Consider the following 10,017-nt stretch of genomic DNA (forward strand, 5'->3'; position numbering starts at 1 on the left):
TTCTGTTCTGCCAGTCTCTTCTAGGGTTGCCTGTACTGGGTCCTCAGGGCTCACAAACGTTCTTTGATTCCCTGAGTCAACCTGCCTCTGCACACACTGATTCCAATTTCCTCTTCCTTATTAAGTCAAATAACATGATTCGTAAGTTTGACCTCCAGCCTTGGAAAACTGTTGATATCTCTCATTTACTGCTGTCACATTCTCTGTTCTCTTTCTGTTTGCATGTTTATGCATTTAAGATTTCTTATTTTTTTCACTGGGGAGTTTCTCAGAGGAGCTAAGATCATCAGCTGTATTTAAACTGTCACATCTTATTCCTGTTTTAAAATATTATTCCCCTGCTAAGTTAGAAAAAAGCCGTAGAAATTCTAACTACATCTCTTCGAATGTTACTGTGCCAGGAAGGTAGAGGTTCCTGTGCTGATATGGGATTCAGGGTGAATGATCCTAAGAAAATGGTTACCCTTAAATACCTATAGTAGTGATTTTTAGAAGTAGCAAATAAAGGGTAGAATGCCTGCTAATTAAACTGTTTACAAAATCAAGTGACTATTCTGAGCTTCTTGATATCTGGGTTAGAATGGGAAAGAATGCGTCTAAACCGATTATGTACGATGAGGCATATTCCCTACAAATTTAGATTTACATAGTGAACTATTTTCCAAGAGTCTAGGTAAGCAGATACCAGTGATGGTGGGGTCAATGAGCAGTGGGTAGTTTAGTTTGGGACTAAATCACAAGGTGAGTTGAGAAAAGGCTGAAAGTAAAGAGTGGAGATTCTGGATACGGGGGTCCAGGTAGAAAAACGTTGAAAATCATGGTTGTTGTTGCTAAGTTGCTAAGTTGCCGAGTTGTGTCCAGCTCTTTGTGACCCCATGGACTGCAGCACCCCAGGCCTCCCTCTCCCCCATCATCTCCTGGTGTTTGCCTAAGTTCGTGTCCATTGCATCAGTGATGCCACCCAACCATCTCATCCTCTTTCAGCCTCTTTCCTTCAGCCTTCAATCTTTCCCAACACCGGCATCTTTTCCTTTGGGTCAGCTGTTCTCTTCAGGTGGCCAAAATATTGCAGCTTCAGCTTCAACATTAGACCTTCCAATGAGTATTCAGGGTTGATTGCCTTAGGATTGACAGGTTTGATCTCTTTGCTGTCCAAGGGATTCTCAGCACCACAGTTCAAAAGCATCAATTCTTTGCTTCTCTGCCTTCTTTGTGTTCCAGCTCTCACAACTTTATGTGACTACTGGAAAGACCGTAGGGTTGACTCTATGGACCTTTGTCAGCAAACTGATGCCTTTCCTTTTTAACATACTGTCTAGGTTTGTTACAGCTTTCCTGCCAAGAAGCAGTCATCTAATTTCACCATCTGCAGTGAAAATCATGGTAGGTCCGTGAAAACAACGTAGATGGAATCAATACAATTTGCTGCTGTAGGGCAGCAGAAATCATGTTGGAGGGTGGACATGGCCTCACTACTTGAAAGAACATCTTGATTAAGTGCAAGGGGCAGTGTTGTTGAATAGACAGGTGGACAGTATTGAAGTGTCTGGGCTTCCTTGATGGCTTAGAGGTAAAGAATCTACCTGCCAATCACATGGGTTCGATCCCTGGGTTGGGAAGGTCTCTTGGAGAAGAAAATGGCTATCCACCCCAGAATTCTTGCCTGGAAAATCTCATGGACAGAAAGTGAAAGAACGTGAAGTCTCTCAGTCATGTCCGACTCTTTGCAACCCCATGGACTGTAGCCTACCACGCTCCTCCATCCATGGGACCCCATGAACTGTAGCCCACCACGCTCCTCCACCCATGGACAGAGGAGCCTTGCAAATTTACAGTCCTTGGAGTCACAAAAACTTGGACATGACTTAGCAACTAAATAACAACAGCAATTGGAATGTCTGCCTCAGTTTAATTCTCAGGTCTCTCACACACCAGCTTTTGTGAATTTTGAAGTTATGTAACTGTTGTTGAATCAGTTTCTTCATTTGCAGAATGAATGTGATAATGGTATATAACTAATAGAGTTGTCCAGATTAAATGAGATACAGTACAGACGGCATTTAGCTTGGGGTAAAACATAATAAAGAGCTTAGTAAACTCTGAGTGCTTTTAATGAGCTGTTTCTATGCATGCTCGTAAATTCTAGTTTCTCTCCTCTTACTCAGATGCCCCCACCCCATCGTCCTCTCCACTTGTACAAGTGAATTTCACATCACCACGTCCTGCTTGGCTGAAATAATGAGAATTATGTTTCTTTCTGATGTTTCAAGTTGTACTGAGGGTTTCATTATCCAAGTCAATATTTTATAACTGAAACAGAAAATTTTGAGTGTGTTTTATTTGCTTCATTCCTTATGCTTACTTAATGTGCATCTTTCATATTGTATTAATGTCTAATTCAAATTCAAATATTACTTTTACTTATGCTACCTTTGTTCTTTTTTCTATGCAGACCTGCATGACACATATAAATAAAATCAAATCACATTAAGCTTTAAAATGCTTCCAAATATATCCTCTTCTATGAGATCTTCCTATAACCACAATTTCATCTTTTGAATCCTAACCAAACATATTTCCACTTTATTGATTTTAACGTACGTATCACACTGTTGACTTATTCAATGTGCACAATTCAGTGATTTTTGAGAAGTTCAGGGTGTTGCCAGGCAACAGCACAGTCTAGCTATAGAACATTTCTGTCACTCCAAAAGGAAATCATTAGCACACACTGTTCCCGCCCCGGTCCCGGGCAACCACCAGCCTACTTTCTTCTCATACGCATTTGCCTTTTCTGAACATTTTCTATAAATTGACCACTTCATATGGTAAGTGATGTTCTACAGCTGAGTTTTTTCACTGATGTATTTTCAGGAAGGTTTATCAAGTAGGAGCATATACTAGGACTTTGTTCTTTTTATTACTGACAAGTATCCCAGTGTACAGGCACATAATTATGTTTATCCATCCACTGATTGATGGACATTCCACATTTTTGCTAAAGTGAGTTCCATTATGAATTTTCATATATTAATATTTGTGATACATATTTTCATTCTTCTTGGATGGATGTCTATGAATCCCAACATTTGCATAACTCTTTCTTATATCATGTATCGTATTCTATTTTGATATGATTTGGGGTGTCCATTTTTTACTTATGCCAACCGCTTAACTAGGGGTATTCTCCAATGTCCTTTTTTCATCACTTTTAAAAAATATAAGATGCTCTTGAATCACTGTATCCATTCCCAAAATATAGCTGTAATGTCTACTTGAGTGACTTAAAATATCCTTATCTCCAATTTCCCTTTCATGTGATACCCTATGTAGTCCAGTTTGGGGTAATATGTATTAGAATATTAAGTAAAGCATAACATTTTGGGTGACAGAATATTGCTATTGTTTTAAAAATATTTTGTACAATCACTATGCAAAAAGCATTGTCATCTTTAGGAAGTAAATGACCCTCGTATCAGTTATATAGTGAAATTATTTATTTGAAAGTTAGTTTAAAGTTAGTTTAAAATACTTTCAAACCCTTTCCATTTGCTGCCACCTTATTTCTGCTTACACTGTCATTTACAAAGAATTCTACTGAAGCAAAAATAATTAATAAACATATTAGACTTACACCATCTCAAGTGAGGTAAATGAGCTATTTCTTTAAATGGTTATCTTTTCTTTGCTATTGATTTATTTTTTATTTTAATTATTGAAAATACCTGAAACATTTTATTAAAAGTGGCAACAGTTTTAAACTCAGTGGTGTTCTTGCCTTTTTCTTTATATAAAATGGGAAAAAAGTTATTTTTAATGGCAATTGTGTGCAAATTTGGTGTTAGTAGAGTTGGCGGAAACCTCCATTATATAAAAATAAAACATACCTGGTTGGGATATTAGAAAGGTTGTAATTTTGACTTTCGGTTCCCACTTACAGTTTATGACTTTAACAACTTTAAAGGAAATTACAGCTTGAAGTCCACATGATGCACTTCATTTTCTGTTCTTTAAACTTGAGGGTGAAAGGGAGAGCTAATTTCATGGCAAGGAACCCAAAGTTTAAAACTGATGCTCGGGAATACAATTACAAGGTACACAATTTTAGGAAAAGAACATATAAGATTCCTTCAATTTTGTTTCCTGCCTATTTTCCGTCTTTTCTTTCTCAGTCCTTTATTTTATATTTTCACCAATTTAAGTTGAAATTAGAAAGAATCCATTTTGATTTGCAGGCATTGTGTATCAGATTAAAGAGAAAACTGCAATGCATATTCTAATTTTTTTAACCATGAAATTAGATAGCCTAAAACTGGAACTGATTTTATTCCGTCCTATAAAGTATTTTTATGAGTAATATTTGCAGAACAGCTACTCATTAGAGAGAGGGGGAAAAACTGCTGGTTCTAGTTATACTGATATTTACAAATGGTTGATGCGGAGCTTAGGGCTTTGTGTGTGCGTGTGTGTGCATGTTTGCTCAGTTGTATCTGATTCTTCACAACCCCCTGGACTGTAGCCCACCAGCCTCCTCTGTCCATGGAATTTTCTACACAAGAATACTCAGGGGGTTGTCATTTCTTTCTCCAGGTGATCTTCCCCACCCAGGGATTGGACCCACATCTCTTGTATCTCCTGCATTGGTAGGAGGATTCTTTATCACTGTGCCACCTGGGAAGCTCAGTTTAGGGCTTTACTGTAGCCCAATTTTTTTTAAACTGTAAAGTTAAATGAGAACCCTATTATTTTATTTTCTTTCTACTCTTTGAATGATACTTTTGTTTTCCAAAAGATAACCAGTAATCTTGAGATATTAGAGACCCAATAGTAAATATCAGGTTGTGAATCAGAATATAGATATTATTGAGGCCAGTATCAGAAAATATATTCTTTGAAAAGTGGAGATTAGAATTTCTCCATTTGTATAGACATTTATATATCTTTACATACAGGGGAGATCTAAATATTTATTCCATATCATAATCCTGATATTTGATTACTAATTAACAGACATCCCTTTATTTATTTTTTTCAGACATCCCTTTAAATTTTTCTTGGAATGAAATCTAACTAGATCTTTAGAATTTCTCAAAAAAACTGTTATCAGCAATACAGAAATATGTGCTTGCACACACTGATTATGAGAGTGTAACAATATAATCTTTATGGAAAGTAATCAAAGAATTTGCATATTTGTATTAAAATTTGAAACATATTCTGGGAATCTATCCAAATAAATAATTGAAAATAAATTTTAAACAGCTCCTACCTATAAATATGTTTGATGCAGTATCATCTATTTTGAAAATATATGAAAAAATTAAATATTTCAAAGTGTAAGTGTGATTTGCTAATGCATAGTACATTTATTTAATATTCTGGAGTGATCCAGTATTAGAAATAATATAAATAAGATTTAATCATACAAAGACATGCCTAATGTTAATATTAAGTAAAAGAGTAGGATGTAAAACTAGATTTACAATATAATTGCAAGTTCTCAGGGAGATGAATGAAGGAGAATTTAACAAAAATGTGTCTGAATTCTGGTTTTATTATACTGGTTTGAATATGGCTCATTTGATTTATTCATATGCCTACTTTTAAGGCATTCATCATACACATACCTGTTCTGTTTGTTATTGATCATGTAAAAAAATAACTATTTATTTATTTAGTTTGAAGTTGACTTTTAAAACCCTCTCTATTCAATTATTCTTCTTCCCTTTTGATTCATTCTCCAGAAGATTGCTTTGTTTTCTGGGTCATTCTCAGATGTTAAAAAGGCCAGTTCAATCTTATAACACAAGCACCAGTTCCTTCTGGACCTTACCTTCTGTTTTTCTTTGGAAATTGATTTTTATCCTTTAATATCATTTGTAGGAAACCAGTATTTTAGTGAGCAAACTGTTTTGCTGAATTCTGTTAGCCCCTCAAGCAAATTAGTTGAACACGGCAGGGGCTTATAGGAACTCTGGTTTATAGGAAGTTAGTTGGAGGCACAGGGGATAATCTGGACTCGCTGTTGGCGTCTGAAGTGGACAGAGGAGGTGCCTTTGGGACTGAGCCTTAATCCCATGTTTCCTCCAGGTAGATGGTGTTACATTTGTAGGACCCCCCAGCTAGGGTGGCAGAATTGCGTATTGTGTGACATCTGTAGTGAAGTAGCACTGTATTTATAGAATAGTTGAGTAGAGGAGACAACAGGTAAGGTATTTTCCTTTTCATTTCATGAAATGTTACAAGCAAAAAATATTAAATCCACTGCTGCTCCCTTTTATTTTTCCTTGCCCTAGTTCCCTAGGATTGCTGATATGAAATGAGCTAGGCTCATTACTAGACCCAAGGGAAACAGCAGAGAATTATACCCCAAATTGGGAAATTTGCCAGAGAAATAAAACGTTTTCCTTTTTTTAATATAGTTAAAACATGTAAGTGCTCACAAACAGATCTTAAAGGATGAATTTAATTTTTGAAGAGTTTATTTGGGCTATCATGGATTTACATTAGCAGTGTCAAACCAGAGTTGGTTAGGAGTGCTCCACTGAAAGGAACTTGGGTGAGGGTTTTTATAAAGAAGACAAGCAGACAAAGTAAGGAAACCATTTGATTGTCTATAGCTTAAGTGATTGCATAATTTAGGAAAGTCTACTTGGCTATGATTGGTTTTCTTCTTAATCTTGAGGGATTTACAGGATTTTGCTTTGCTTATGTAACCATCAAAGGCATTAGAGCCACCCCAGTCTAACATCTCATTGTTTGGGTATTTTAAAAGACACTATTTTATTTACCTTGAAATTCAATTTTATTACCACTGGAGTCTGTCCTATTTTCATGCTGATATTAATTTAAAATGAGGTGTAAACACGCCCATTTAGTTCTTCTAATTTCTTCTAATTTTCAAGTCTTTCCAAGACTTCCCTGCAAAAAAGTCACAAAACTTTCCTCCCACCTAGGGTGTTTAGCAGGTCATATTTTGAGGGCAGAGCACTCTGTTTCCGAAACACTGCTGCCATTTTTTTTTTTTTCCTTCTTCTTCAACTTTAGTCTTTCCCTGTATCCATTTTTGGCCACCTTGCTTTTTATTAGATTTTTCCATCCTGCCATCAATATGTTATACATTGATTTTTCTTTCTTTCTTTTTTTGGCATTGTCCAAAATATTGTTTTATTCTTTAATGGAAAAAAGCTATTAATATTCAAATGAAAAGGGTCACATTAAAAAACCTGTATGTAAGAAACAGCCTCCAAGAACATCCAAGCAGCAAGTCAGAGGGAGGGAAAAACGCTTCAACAGCCCATCCGTTTTCTTCAAAATATTACTTGACAGGATACAACTCATTTCACTGGCTACGACAATTCATATAATTTTTCATTGTTTTCTTGAGACGCAAAAGTTCACTGCTGCAGTGTTTTCAAATGACCAGTCAAGGGTTACTTCTCCGTTAAAAAGGCCACTGGTAGGTTCCTTGGACTGGAAAGGACGTTCCTTCACCACAGAAAATCTGCTCCCAAGAAAAGAAAGCTGAAGTCTTTGCGGAGCCTCTCACAATTCACCTTTCTCCAGGTCGTCCAGCTCCACCTCACTCAGGTCAATGTCATCTTCCACGGGAAGCTCGCCGTCCTTGCCGTCCCAGGGCTCCCTGGTGCTGATGGTGGGGAAAGCACCACCGCCTACAGGCGCCGTAGATCCCGCCCGAAAGACAGCTCCCTGAGAAACTCATTAATGCCTTGCTCACTGAACGATCCCTTTAGGAGAGCAAATTTCATCTCGCGTGCGTTAATAGCTGCCATAGCAGGGTATCCAAACCCTCCAATCCCCCGTGCGTTCTCTAGTTCAGATTGGGCTCCAGCTTCTGTCCACAGCCACCCCCACATTTTCTTCTTGTATTTGTCCGCCAACTTCAGAAGAACTTCCAAGTAAGAATTTCTGCCTGCAGCTCCTGTGTCAAGAATGTGGGGCAGCACGGCCACGACACAGAGCTGATGTTCCTCACAGGTCTTCTTGGCGACGTCCTCGTTGATGATCTCAAGCAGCTCAGGAGGTGGAGCGTTGTCAGAAAACAGATCGAGGGCCCGGGAAACAATGTCGGATCTCGTGCGTCGCCCATCGTAATCCACAGGAGACTCACCTTTCTGAAATATCTTGATTGTAGGGAATCCCCTAATCCCGTATCGGCTGGCGAGAACCTGGTTCACAGTGGCATCCACAGCTGCGAGTTTCACTTTGCCTTTCGTTTGCTCTTTCACCTCTGTAGCGGCCGCGGCCCATTCTGGCTCTAGGTTTTTGCAGTGTCCACACCAGGGAGCATAAAACTCAACCATCCAAACATCTTCACTGTCAAGGACATTCTTGTCAAAGTTGTCATCCGTCAGCTCAATCACGTCCTTCTTACTTGAACTGTCACCTCTGCCTTGTTTTCCAGAGCTGTAGCCTCTGCCCCTGCCGCCAAGGCGGTCTTTCACAAGCTGGCGCAGAGCACTGAGGGCAGCGTCCACGATGGCTTCACCAGTTCTGCCACCCTGATAATCTTCTGGCTTGTTTTTGTTGGATCCAAAAATCTTAATGGTAGGAAATCCCTGAACACCATACTGACCCCCTAGGGACTGATGTTTGTCTGCGTCAACTGCACCAACTTTGACAACATCTTTCAAGGCAGTTGCTGCTTTCTTCCATTCTGGTGTTAACCTCTGGCAGTGGCCACACCATGGAGCATAGAATTCTACAAGCCACAAACTGTCACTCTGAATAACTTCTCGGTTGAAGTTTGAGGGGGTTAATTCAATTACATCATCACTAGACGAATACAGACCATTAACTGTTGTAAAGAGGGTACAGCTCATCAGACCAAGCACCAGGCGAGCCATGCTGAGCGCCCGCGCTGCCACACACTCCAGCCGCCGCCTCACCACCGCGCCGCGCCCCGCTGATTTTTCATCTTGCAACCTTTGTGACTTGTTTATTACTTTTGATATTGTACTTTTTTGTGTGTGAATCTTAGAATTTTCACCCTGCACGCTTGTATCATCTGTGAATAAAAACAATTTTACTTCTATCTTTCCAGTTTGGATAACTTTACTTCTTTGTCTTTCCTGATTGCATTGTCTAGAATTCTTAGTACAATATTGAATAACACTGATGAGAATGGACTTCCTGGTCTTGTTTCTGACCTTAAGAGGGAAACATTCATGTTCACCATTAAGGGTGTATTAAATGTCCTTTATCAGGTGGAATAATTTTTCATTTATTCCCAGCTTGTTGAGAGTTGTCTTTGCTGTTTTAATTAATGAGTGTAGAATTTTGTCAAATACTTTTTGTTTGGTTCTGGAGATACTCACATGGTTTTTGAATTTTATTTCATTTATAATGTGTATTTACATTAACTGATTTTTGTGTATTTAATCAACCTTTCATTACTTGAGGAATCCCCTGGTGGCTCAGTCAGTAAAGAGTATGCCTGCAATGCAGGAGACCTGGATTCAATCCCTGGTTCAGGAAGATACCCCAGAGAAGAAAATGACAACCTACTCTCGAATCTTGCTTAGAGAATTCCATGGACAGAGGAGCCTGGTGGGCTACAGTCCATGGGGTCACAAAGAATTGGACACAACTGAGCAGCTAACACTTTCACTTTTTTTGCATTATTGGATAAATTTCACTTATTTCCAATATAATAATTCTTTTGTATGTTGCTGGATTCAATTTGCTAATATTAGTTGAAGACATATATAAATGTATGCTGCTGCTGCTGCTGCTAAGTCGCTTCAGTCGTGTCCGACTCTGTGCGACCCCATAGACTGCAGCCCACCAGGCTCCCCTGTCCCTGGGATTCTCCAGGCAAGAACATTGGAGTGAGTTGCCATTTCCTTCTCCAATGCATGAAAGTGAAAGTGAAAGTGAAGTCGCTCAGTTGTGTCCGACTCCTAGTGACCCCATGGACTGCAGCCTACCAGGCTCCTCCGTCCATGGGATTTTCCAGGCAAGAGTACTGGAGTAGGGTGCCATTGCCTTCTCCAA

General features: G+C 38.8%; 1 pseudogene across 1 annotated transcript; it reads right to left on the minus strand.

Moving 5' to 3' along the window:
* Positions 1–7,125: 7,125 nt before the first annotated feature.
* Positions 7,126–8,932, minus strand: LOC147363887 (protein disulfide-isomerase A6 pseudogene; annotated as a pseudogene). The gene has a single exon (XR_015133584.1). The product of XR_015133584.1 is annotated as a protein disulfide-isomerase A6 pseudogene (transcript).
* Positions 8,933–10,017: the final 1,085 nt, after the last annotated feature.

The sequence above is a fragment of the Bos grunniens genome, chromosome 10 (assembly GCF_055505025.1).
Source record: "Bos grunniens cultivar Pamir isolate PY7600 chromosome 10, Bosgru_T2T1.0, whole genome shotgun sequence".
Classification (NCBI taxonomy): Eukaryota; Metazoa; Chordata; class Mammalia; order Artiodactyla; family Bovidae; genus Bos; species Bos grunniens.